The 12,162-nt window shown below is 41.8% G+C and overlaps 1 pseudogene across 1 annotated transcript; it reads left to right on the top strand.

Annotated features, from left to right (window-relative positions):
- Positions 1-10,491: 10,491 nt before the first annotated feature.
- On the top strand, positions 10,492-10,924 carry LOC100408296 (large ribosomal subunit protein eL34 pseudogene; annotated as a pseudogene). Its single transcript, XR_013520399.1, has one exon. The product of XR_013520399.1 is annotated as a large ribosomal subunit protein eL34 pseudogene (transcript).
- Positions 10,925-12,162: the final 1,238 nt, after the last annotated feature.

Raw genomic sequence — 12,162 nt, 5'->3', positions numbered from 1 at the left:
AACTTCTGGGAGTTAAAGAAACTTGTTCTAACCCAATGTAAAGAAACTAAGAACTTGGAAAAAAGGTTAGATGAAATGTTGAAAAGAATAGACAATATAGAGAGGAATACAAATGAACTTATGGAGTTGAAAAATACAACACGAGAACTTAGTGAAATATGTACAAGCTTAAACAGCCGAATGGATCAAGCAGAAGAAAGGGTATCAGAGGTCGAAGATCAACTTAATGAAACAAAACAACAAGACAAGAATAGAGAAAAAAGGATAAAAAGAAATGAGCAAAGTCTCCAAGCCATATGGGACTATGTGAAAAGACCTAATATACGCTTGATTGGTGTACCTGAATGTGACGGAGAGAATGAATTCAAGCTGGAAAATACTCTCCAGGACATTATCCAGGAAAATTTTCCTAATTTAGCAAAGCAGGACACTATTCAACCCCAGGCAATACAGAGAACACCACAAAGATATTCCTCAAGAAGACCAACCCCAAGGCACATAATCGTTAGATTCACCAAGATCGAAATGAAGGAGAAAATATTAAGGGCAGCCAGAGAGAAAGATCAAGTTACCCATAAAGGAAAGCCTATTAGGCTTACAGCAGATCTCTCAACAGAAACACTACAAGCTAGAAGAGAGTGGGGGCCAATATTCAATATACTTAATCAACAGAACTTTCAGCCCAGAATTTCATATCCTGCCAATTTAAGCTTTACATTTGAAGGAAAAATAAAATTTTTTAGGAACAAGCAAGTACTCAGAGATTTTATTGCCACCAGGCCTGCTTTACAAGAACTTCTAAAAGAAGCACTATACACAGAAAGGAACAACCAGTATGACCCTTTCTAAAAATACACCAAAAAGTAAAGAGCATTAACATAAAGAAGAATTTTTATCAACAAAAGGACAAAATAGCCAGTTAATATCAAACAGCAGCAACCCTAAATTTAAATCGACCAAATCTCCCAATCAAAAGATACAGACAAAATCTAATGGTATATCCAAAGATATACATAGACTCAAAATAAAGGGTTGGAAAAAAAAACGTACCAACCAAATGGAGAGCAAAAATAAATAAATAAAAAGCAGGAGTTGCAATTTTTACATTTGACAAAATAGATTTCAAAGCTACAAGGATACAAGGGTAAAAGGATTAATGCAACAATAAGAGATCTTAACACCCAGATACGTAAGACACATAATGAGATTTAGATTCAACGAGACAACAAATTGATAACGATATCCAGGACTTGAACTCAGAGCCAGAACAAATAAACACAATAGAGGTCTCCATTTTAAACACATAAAATATGCATTAACCACTTTAAACACTCAAAATATTGATCGACCATTATTGAAACCCATTTTAGGAATGAAGTAATATTCCTTTTTCCCTCTTTTTCTTTTTTTCCCCTTCTTCTTCTCAAAAAAAAAAAAAAAAAAAAAAAAACCATGCCCAGCTAATTTTTGTATTCTTAGTAGAGCTGGGGTTTCACCATGTTGGCCAGGCTGGTCTCGGACTCCTTACCTCAGATGATCTACCCTCCTCACATTCAGCTAATTTTTGTATTTTTTTGTAGAGACAAGGTTTGACTGTGTTGGCCAGGCTGGGTTTTTTGTTGTTGTTATTTCGTTGTTTTGAGACATCCTAGGCTGGAGTCACACAGGCTGGAGTGGAGCAGCACAATCTCAGCTCATTGTAACCTTGACTGTCTGGGTATCAAACAGCAGCAACCCTAAATTTAAATCAATCTCACATATACACATCCATGCAACTGCAAAAAAAAAAAAAAAAAAAAAAAAAGAAACATCAGCCATCCAGGTGCTTAGAATTCTCCCATTGCCGGCTTTTATTCTTTACTGTGATCCTTACATGGAAAGCTGTCTCTGGTGGTTTCTCCATTATCACATGACTCATTTTGGCTTACTTTTGTGGACGCAACTAACTTGGGAGCTGGGACTTTTCCCTCCTGCCAGAGCCTGAGGTTAACCACAATGTTCTAAAGCCCCCGAGTGCTGGCCAGCCACTTGGAGGCATGCCCTTGCATCTGTTCGTCCTGTCCTAGTGGTTACTGGCCAGGAGAGGCCCGGACCTATGTTCCAAACATGGCCAGCCTATTAGAGGAGCAGCCCCATAGCCTGACATGCTCGCTTTTTCTGTGTCATCACTGATGTTATGAGAAAGAGAACATTGCCTTTGGACAACCTCAGCAGCGGCCGTCTAACTTAACTTGAGCAGAGAAGCCAGGTTCTTCCCAGGATTTGGTGATGAGACTCTTTGGAAATGCCTGTGGTTGAACTACATTTTTGTAGAGATTAACAGTTAAAACATCATTACTAACAAAAGCCCTGTAATTTCCATTTTAGATGAGAAAACTGATGCTCAGCAGTGATAAATTGTCCCTGATCACTCAGCTTGAAAGTAGTAAAGCAGGGATTAAGACCCAGATTTTATGATTCCTAATTTGTATTTTTCATATCACTCTGAGAGATGTTTTCTAAGATTCTTTTTCTTAATGTGATAGTTGCTGGGATTAGATAGGAAGCTCTTTATTCCACTTCAGAGTTTCAGAGAAATCTCTCTTCTGGTTGCTAATGTCCAGCATCTCACTTTGTTGTGCTTTGGATCAAATCCTAAATTTGCTACTTAACAAGTGTGGGTTGTTGGTCAAGTTCACACAACATCTCTGAGTTTTAGTTTCCTCATCTGTAAGATGGAAGTAATAATTCTTACTTCCAGTAAGACCTCATCAGGATTGTTGTGAGATTTAAATGAGTTAATGTACATCAAGCACTGAGTAGGGGTTCAAAGAGGTGGTGGTGATGGTGGCTGTCAGTGTGAAGGGAATTATTCTGAAATATGTTGGATGCATTGTGTCAGCTCATCTTCAGAATGTTAATTTAAAATGTAGCTACTTTGTAAAGAGAGCAATCTTAAGCCATCAAACACTCTTGCCAAAAGCAACTGTAGAAATGTGGTTATGTAGCTAACAACCAACCAACCCCATTAAAAAATGGCCAGAGTACATGGAACACTTCTCAAAAGAAGACACACAGGTGGCCAATAAGCATATCAACACTGTTCAGCATCACTAGTCATTACAGATATGCAAATAAAAATCATGAGATACCATCTCATGCTGGTCAGAATGGTTATTAAAATGTCAAAAAAATAAGAGATGCTGGCGAGGTTATAGGAAAAAGGGAATGCTTATACACTGCTGAAAGGAATGTAAATTAGTTCAACTACTATGGAAAGCAGTTTGGGGATTTCTCAAAGAACTTAGAACTGCCATTCAACCTAACAATCCCATTACTGGGTATAGACCCAAGGGAATAGAAATCATTCACTTAAAATACATATGTGCCCATATGTTCATTATAGCACTAATCACAATAACAAAGATATGGAATCATCCTAGGTGCCCAGAAGTGAATTACATAAAGAAAATGTGGTACATATACACAATGGAATACTATGTAGCCATTAAAAAAACCAAAATCATGTCCTTTGCAGGAACATGGATGCAGCTGGAGGCCATTATGCAGGATCAGCAAACCAAAAACTGCATGTTCTCACTTATAAGTGGGAGCTAAATGTTGAGTACACATGGACATAAAGATGGAAACCATGGACACTGGGGACTACTCGAGGGAAAAGGGTGGGAAGATGGTGAGGGTTGAAAAAGTAGCCGTCAAGTACTATGCTCACTACTTGGGTGATGAAATCTTTGGACTCCAAACCCCAGTGACATGCAATTTACCATGTGACAACCCCACACACGTACCCCTGAACCTAAAGTCAAAGTTGAGGAGAAAAAAGTGTTGTTATGTGTCAGACACTGGGCATTCAATATGTGCAGACGTGGTCCGAGGACAGCAAGCCCCCTTCTTCCTTGTCCACAGGAATGGGTTCCTGAAGAAGGAATGGGAGCTGTATGCATAGAACGTAGGGCAATTTGTTGATGAGACAGCATCTTTTCTATCAGGGAAACAGGAATTTGTACCCAGTGTTCAGAGGAGTGGGTACCATTTGTACTTGGTTCATTTGTGCTTACCAAGGTCAGAGGCAAACTAATGGAGGTGATTAATAACAGCTTTTGCATCTTGGTGGAAATGAATTTTAGACACAATCTTGGGCTTTGGTGCTCTTCAAAGCAGGTAAACCGGAAGCTGGGAGGAAAGCAGGCATCTTATCTGCTACAAGAAGATTCTAACACTGGCTCCAGTCATCAATGGGGTGGAAAAATTAAGTTATTGCCTGTAAAGTGGCACAAATCTGTAAAGACACCAAACACAGAGAAAGGGAGGGAAGCTAGGAAAAAAGGTACATTTGTGAAGAAAAGATGGGTGTTTGTTCACTGAGGAGAGACTTGTCTTTATGATCATATAAAGTGACCACACCCACATGTACATATGCGGTAAATAAAGGGTCTCTCTAGTGCAGGGCGGCTGACAGTGGCTGATTGTGTGTTCACCTGGGGAATTCTAAGAAGGTAAGCCATCCCAGGCTTTCAAAGCAAGAAGGCTACTTGCTTTTGGAAGTCATGGTGAATGGAATTTTAGGATTGATCTGTGCCGACCTTGTGTATAGAGGAAGAATGGGGGAGAAAGAGGGAATTTCTCTGGCAAGCTAGGGAAATGCTCTGTGAAGGACATGCTTGTCTTCAGACCCAAATCGGAGAAAAATGCTTTGGGTGGACTTCAGAGTGGTCTGATTTTGCAGCACTTAAGAGGTATACATTTCAAATATTGAGACAGTAACAGACCATACAAGAGAAAAAAGCACAAGTCATGACTTCAGAGCAATGGTGCTCAACAGTGAGGAGGGGATGATAATGTCCAGAGACACGGTTGGTTGTTACAGCGAGGGGGAAGGGCTACGGCATCTAGTGGGTGGGGTGCAAGGAATGCTGCTAAAGAGGACAGGCCCCTCCCACCAACAAAGGATTATCTAGCCTGAAATGTCAATAGTGCAAAGGGTGACAAACCCTCATTTAGAGCTATCATCCTTTATATCACAAATATTAACCATTAAGGAATGTAACTAATTAAATGAAAAAACACTGTAAGTGAGAAGAGAGGCTTATGCTAGAAACAGAGTAAATCATGTAATTAATAAAATTTTGCAAATAAAAATTCCTAGGTTTTCCTGACAAACTCCTAACCCTAAACTTTTTAAGTATGCAATAAGAAGAGAACCATAAAAAAATACAAAATTTTATAGTGACATTATTACAACTTTTCAGCATAGTATTTGTTATAGTTTATACATCACATGAATTGTCTTATTTAATATTTACAATTTGGTGTAATTGTCCCAATTTCATACTGAAAACTTAACATTTCAGAATTTAAAAAAATATATATCTATGTATTAGGTAATGTACTAGGCACTGGGTTTGTTACCAAGATAAATAAAAATTTAATATTAAGATGTTCAAAATCTGGGAAACGCAGGCATGTGATAGCTATAATAACAGAGAATGGGGGGGCCGGGGGACCGACGTCATTTGCCTAAGGTACAAAACTAGCAATTGAAAGATCTGGGACTTGAGATCTGAGTCTTCTGAATCTATAGTAAGTCCTCTGTCTTGGCACAACAATATAACCCTCTTAGCATCCCCAGAGAAATCAAAACAAAACTGAAAAATATTCACTCAAAAACGCGTGCATGCACTGCCAAGTGGGCGAAGTATAAAAACACTGTGGAAGCAGTGGTCAACACCAGGGTATGAAAAGGGAAGATAAGACCTGGCAGAGAGGAAAACAGAGGCCTCTTTCCAAACCACCCTCCTGCTGTTCTTAGGGCTGGATAGTTATGTTAAGTTCCACGCCCCCGAAGCAATCTGACTTTGAGTCGGAGGCGGAGGCGCAGGAAACATGAATCTCTTGCGGTTGGACTAAGTCCCTTCAAATGCAGCCCAGGTTCCCCTTCCTCGCTTTGAGGCCGGGTGTGAGGAATTCTGCATTTAGGGAGATGGTCTTAGGTGAGTGGGAGGAACTTCCTAACAACAGTTGAAGTAAATATGAATGAAGACACAACAAATGGCCAGCTTCTCTGGCATTCAAATTCCTCTAGTCAGCAATTTCTCGCCTCCCTTCCTCCCCCAAATCTGGATGGAAATATGAAGCCACAATTCACTCCCGTTATTTATTCTGATGACAAGTTGATTCCAGAACCTATCATTTCACAGCTGTTTGCCTCCACTTCCCAGCAGACAGGCTCTTTGCCTCTGGACTTGGTTAAAAGGCTCTGAGAGTGGCGCCTTCAGGCAGCTCAGGCTCCTGGTGGAGGGAGACCTGTGGATTGCAGCCCCAGAACTAGGCTGCTCCCTTCGTCCTTTTGGGGAGGGAAGGATTAATGGGACCCCTGCCAGTGACACAAAGTACTCATCTTCCACTCAGGCCAGGGCTTTGCCCGGGAGAGAAGAAGCAAGAGACAAATACGAAACCTGATTTGCCTGTGCCATGTGGAACCACAGAACCTTGATGTTGTCAGGGCCACTCCTCCCTCCCTTTCCACTCCCCAGCAGGAGTCGCCCTGTTAAATGAAGCCCTGCTTATTCCCACGGTGTCTCGGGGCCTCTGTCCACAGCCACAGTTGATTGGACCAGCGTGGACCCCTGACCCAGGGTGGGCCAATCATATCCTCTCTCCTGCAAACTTGGAAATAGCGCCTCCAAGTCTCTGAGCCTTGCCAAACTGGAGATTGTTCAACCTGGCTCCATGTTAAAGTTGCCCAGGAATTCTGAAAACACTGTCTGTGAAAAGTCTAACTCTGTAAAATATTTAGAAATTTATTCTAAGCCAAATATGAGTGATTATGGTCCTGAGAACCTGTACCCAAGGTGGTCCTGACGCAGCTTGGTTTTATACATTTTAGAGAGTCATGAAACATCAATCACATATATTTAAGAAATACATTGATTTGGTCCAGAAAGGCGGGATAACTCAAAGTGCGGGGTGGGGGTGTAAGGAGGGGGATTTCCAGGCTATAGGTGAATTTAAACATTTTCTAGTTGACAATTGGTTGAATATGTCTAAAGACCTGGGATTCATAGAAAGGGAATGTTCAGGTTAAGATAAAGACTGTGGAGACCAACGTTCTTTCAAAGTCTTATAGTGGCTACCCTTAGAGGCACTAGATGACAGAAGTTTCCTATTCAGATACCAGCTAATCTCTTTAGGATTGGGAGGGTCAGGAAGAAAAGGATCTAGCTATGTTAGTAGAGTTTCTTTACAGATGCAAACTTTCCCCACAAAAAACAGCTTTGCAGGGCTATTCAAAGATATGGCAAGGAAACATATTTTGGGGTAAAAAGTTTTGGTTTTCTACCTTGTCTCAATACTATGCCAGAATCAGGTTGGAAAGTAAGTCACAATATATAGGGTTAGATAAAACCCATTGATGAGAATTTATGACTTGTAGGGCATGACTCCCTAGATCCCTTAGATAGGAATTTGGGCAAGATTAAAAAAATATATATTAGAGTTTAGTCCTCAACACCACACACTCTCTCTCTCTCTCTCTCTCTCTCACACACACACACACACACACGATGGCCAGGTGTCCCCCCAGATTCGGGTTTTCTTGGTCTGGATTGGATTGATCTAAGCACTTGCTCTGTAGCTGGGAGAGGCACCAGCGCGTGGAGAAGCAGTCACACTGAGGACAATGAGGCATGCCTTCAGGGGGAAGTTGGAGTGAGAGATCTAGGCCCTAGAAAGAGTAAGCAGTGATCTTGACTCCTGCTAGCTTTCTAGTTCTCGGTTCCAGGCCATCCTCAGTCCCCACTTTGTTCCTGCCTTTGAATCCTTGCTTCAAAATGATTCTTACCTTGAGTGGCTTCTGCCACATACAACGAAAGAACCTTCACCAAGCCGTTCACACAGCCAATCCATCACCTGTCACAATCCTGATGATTTGACCTCAGAAATCTGAAACTTCATCCCTGTGGCCTTTTCAATGGAGTTGTCACCATGGCCTTCCCTGAGTGGACTCTCTGCCCACGTCCTCTTCTCTACCATCCAGGCTCCATATAAAATAGATCTGATTCACTTGTTCCCAAACTTAATGTTCTTTACTGGTTCCTTGTTGTCTGTTAGAAATAACAGAATAGTTCTGTGTAAATTGGCCTGCGAAAATATGTTACTAACTGAAAAAAATCAACCCGCAGATCCGTAGATATAGGATACTTAATTTTTTGTTTCTAAAGCTTGATTTAAATGTGATTGCATACATGTAAGAAGAAGAAAGGGTATCTCTCAAACTGATAGCTGTGGTTTCCTTGGTCGATGGTTCTGCATGGGCAGAAAGGGGATTTCTATTGTGCTTTACTTTATATAATATTTAAGAAATGATGAGGGGTATTGGTAATTGTAATTTTTTTCTGTTTTCTTCCAGTATATATTTTTAAATTTCAAAGGTCCTTCCCGTTTTTGCTTGTGTCAACTCCCAATACTCTGTGCCACATACACTCCAGCTATTCTGAACTTCTATTATTTCCCCAAAATAGCATCCTCTTTCAAGTAACTATGATATCACCTATTCTATGCCTCTTTCTGAAGTGCCTATACTCCAGTCTTCATCGAAAAGCTTCTACTTTTCTTTTTTGATCCAGATTAAATGACACCTCCCCTGGAAAGCCTTTTTAGGCTGATCCATGCGTATCCCGTGTCAGGGTTAGTTGTTCTATCCCAGTGGCCTGTGGTTCCTTGATACTATGTCTGCTATAATGCACCAAACTGCGTTATGGTTGATGTGATCACATGATTATTTCCTCAACTAGAGGTGACTTCCTTGAAGATGAAGGCTGAGTCTTATTCATTTCAGTCTCTTCTCATCTAGCAGAAGAGTAATGGTTGCACAGAAAATGTTGGTTTAGTGGTTGAATGAATGAATGGATGAACAGGTTCTTGCACACAAGAAAGAGACTTGATGTAGTTGCATCCTTTCCTGCTTCAGCCAGGTAAGATCTACCAGCTCAAACTTATCATAGCCTTGTTTCTAAGCTGGTCTCATCAATTGAGTTGTTGCTTTTCACCAGCAAGCAGGCTCAATTTCCAAGCTGGGATAATTGTTGATGTGGCACTTTGAACATCACGAAGAACAACTGAAAATATGTTTCTAGGAGTTGAGGACTAATAAGAAAATAATGAAGCTATACCTATTCTGCAAATGTTTAAGTGATGGGACATGCTGATTTCTGTGTGAGTATCCACTTCTCCCTCTCCCCTAGTGCTCTAAAGATAAGCTTTGATGACAGAGCCCTTGATTTCTGTCCTCTTCCAAAGAGAAAAGATTCCTTATTGCTGGGAAAGAAGCAAACTCAAGCTATCTAATAAAATCCCAAGAGAGGAGGAGAATAGGGCTGGAGGAAAAAGGCAGTCGTGGAAGCAAGGAAGGGGTAGAGGAGTTTTCTTTAGGGATCTGAGAAGTCTCACTGGAGGAACTATGAACAGAGAAGACAGAGAATAAACTGGGAATTTAGGCTGGGCACGGTGACTTGTGCCTGTAATGCCAGCACTTTAGGAGGATGAGGCAGGAGGATTGCTTGAGCCCAGGAGTTTGAGACCAGCCTGGGCAACAAAGTGAGATCCCGTCTCTACAAAAAATAAAAATATTACCTGAGTATGGTGGTGTGCACTTGTGGTCCCAAGTACATGGGAGGCTGAGAGAGGAGGATTGCTTGAGCCTAGGAGGTTGAGGCTGCAATGAGCCATCATCATACCACTGTACTCTAGCCTGGGTGACAGAGAGAGACCTTGCCCCCCCAAAAAAATAAATAAATAAAAGAAAGAAAGAAAGGAAGGATAGATATTGGGAATTTAGTGAATGTTAGAGTTCCTATCTAGGTTTATTCTGTTATGACTTACATGATAATGAATAAAGAATGCATTTCCTTTTAAATTCTATTTTGGATATTGTCCTGTGCTTCTTAAGCACAACACCGGCCTAGTGCCAGCACACAGGAATCCAGGCTTTGTAAAAGTTACACCTGTAAATGGGTGGGAAGGGCCGGCATGAATGCAAAACTATGCCTTTCACCCAGGCCTTTACTAGCTCCATATCTACCTCTGCCAAAAAGAACAGAGCCAAGGCAAGTAGAGGCAGCAAAGGTCCATAGCTGGTCAGTTCTGGATACAGGGAGCAGACAGCCTGGACAGAGAAACACTGCATCTTGGGAGTGGGTGGGGAGGGCCACCCAAACAAGGCACTGTCCTCACCATTTTCTGGGGCTTTTAGGCCAGGAGTGTCCAGGAGCTCATGGCGGTGGGTTGCAGGAAAGGGAAACTGTTTGGAACCAGTTCACAGCTTGATGCTAGTATCCTGGGACCGCCTCAGGTGGTGCAGGCATCCATCCAGGCCATTGACACACCAGGAGCTGCAAGCCTCTGGGCCATGGAGATCAATACAGGCAGGTGGTGGTTCTGAGGCAGTCACAGTTTCTAACGTTCCACATATAGTTTACTCAAAAAGAAGCCTCTGCTCTTCCGGGGACGTTGTGTGCAGGCACTCAGAATGATCCAGCGTTTGACATACCGACGTAGGCCTTCCTACAATACTGCCTCTAACAAAACTAGTATGTCCTGGACCCCTGGTAATAGAATTGTATACCTTTATACCAAGAAGGTTGGGAAAGCACCAAAATCAGCATGTGGTGTATGCCCAGGCAGGCTTCGAGGGGTTCGTGCTGTAAGACCTAAAGTTCTTATGAGATTGTCCAAAACAAAGGAACATGTCAGCAGGGCCTATGGTGGTTCCATGTGTGCTAAATGTGATCGTGACAGGATCAAGCGTGCTTTCCTTATCGAGGAGCAGAAAATCATTGTGAAAGTGTTGAAGGCGCAAGCACAGAGTCAGAAAGCTAAATAAAAAATGAAACTTTGAGTAATAAAAATGAAAAAAAAAAAAAAAAAAGAAGCCTCTGTAGCTGGGCATGGTGGCACATGCCTGAAATCCCAGCTACTAGAGAGGCTGACGCATGAGAATTGTTAGAATCTGAGAGGTGGGGGTTGCAGTAAGCTGAGATCATGCCACTGCACTCCAGCCTGGGTGACAGAGTGAGACACTGTCTCAAAAAATAAATCCTCTAAAATACAGTCATAAATCCCCAGAAGGCTGCAGATCTTAAGGTGAGAAGGGGGAAGACCACTGGGGCAAGGTTAATGAGAGACGGAACACAGATGGGTTAATTAACTGTGGAGAGAAGGGCTCTTGATCCTGGCAGGCTTTGTGGGTCCAGGCTTGTTACTGAAAAGTTGAACTTGAGCGAGGTAATAGCCAAGGTAAAGCAAGATGACTTGGTAAAGGAAGGCATCATTTTAGATGGGAAGCAGCAGGATGTATTAGACAGCGAAAGCCAAAGACTGGGGGTTGAAGCCTTGCCCATTGCTGACATTTTAAATAATACTGGGCTCTCCATTTTCCCATCTGAAAAACAAGATCTCCAACATCTTAGTGTTTGGCACATTGTGTGCCTTCATTCATTTATTCATTCCACAAAAGGGCTGAGCATCTTCAGTGTGCCAGACACTAGGCTAGGCACTAGGGACATGAGGTGAGTGTGTAGTTGTGGCTCCTGCTCTCACGGAGCTTACATTCAACTGAAGGAATCAACATGTTGGTGAGACCCTTGCTGCCTTCCCCCTTCCTCCCCTATCTCTTTCCTGTGGAATGGGCATCAGCCTTTGCTTTTAGAATTGCCAGCAGAGACAAGGAAAGACTCAGAAGACCACACTTTAGGATAGACGGGAAAGTGAAACTGATCCCCTGGCCATAACCCTTCTCTCTAGCATAAGGGATTTGTGGAGAAGCTGGAGAGCTTCCAGAACAAAGTCAAGAAATGATTACAGCCTCCTTCCAGGCCTTTCCAAGAAAACTATAAATCTTTTTCCAGGTCTCGACAAGAAGCAAAGATAATCACACCAGCATTTTAACCACTCTTCTGACATGTGTAGGGTATCTGGCAGGCCATTGCTAGAAGCTGAATAAATGATCAGAGGATAAAAATGAAAAGTACTGTGATATCAATTGTATAGGTAAAAATAATATAGAGCGATTTAGTCGAGGTTATGTATTTATACCAATTTTTTTCCTGCTCTATGGAGAACTATTTAAGATACAACATATTTCTGCTGTAGTGGGAATCGTTTAAG

Source organism: Callithrix jacchus, chromosome 7, assembly GCF_049354715.1.
Source record: "Callithrix jacchus isolate 240 chromosome 7, calJac240_pri, whole genome shotgun sequence".
In the NCBI taxonomy this organism is placed as follows: Eukaryota; Metazoa; Chordata; class Mammalia; order Primates; family Cebidae; genus Callithrix; species Callithrix jacchus.
The sequence above is the reverse complement of the archived record's forward strand: the minus strand, read 5'-3'. Positions and strand labels throughout refer to the sequence as shown.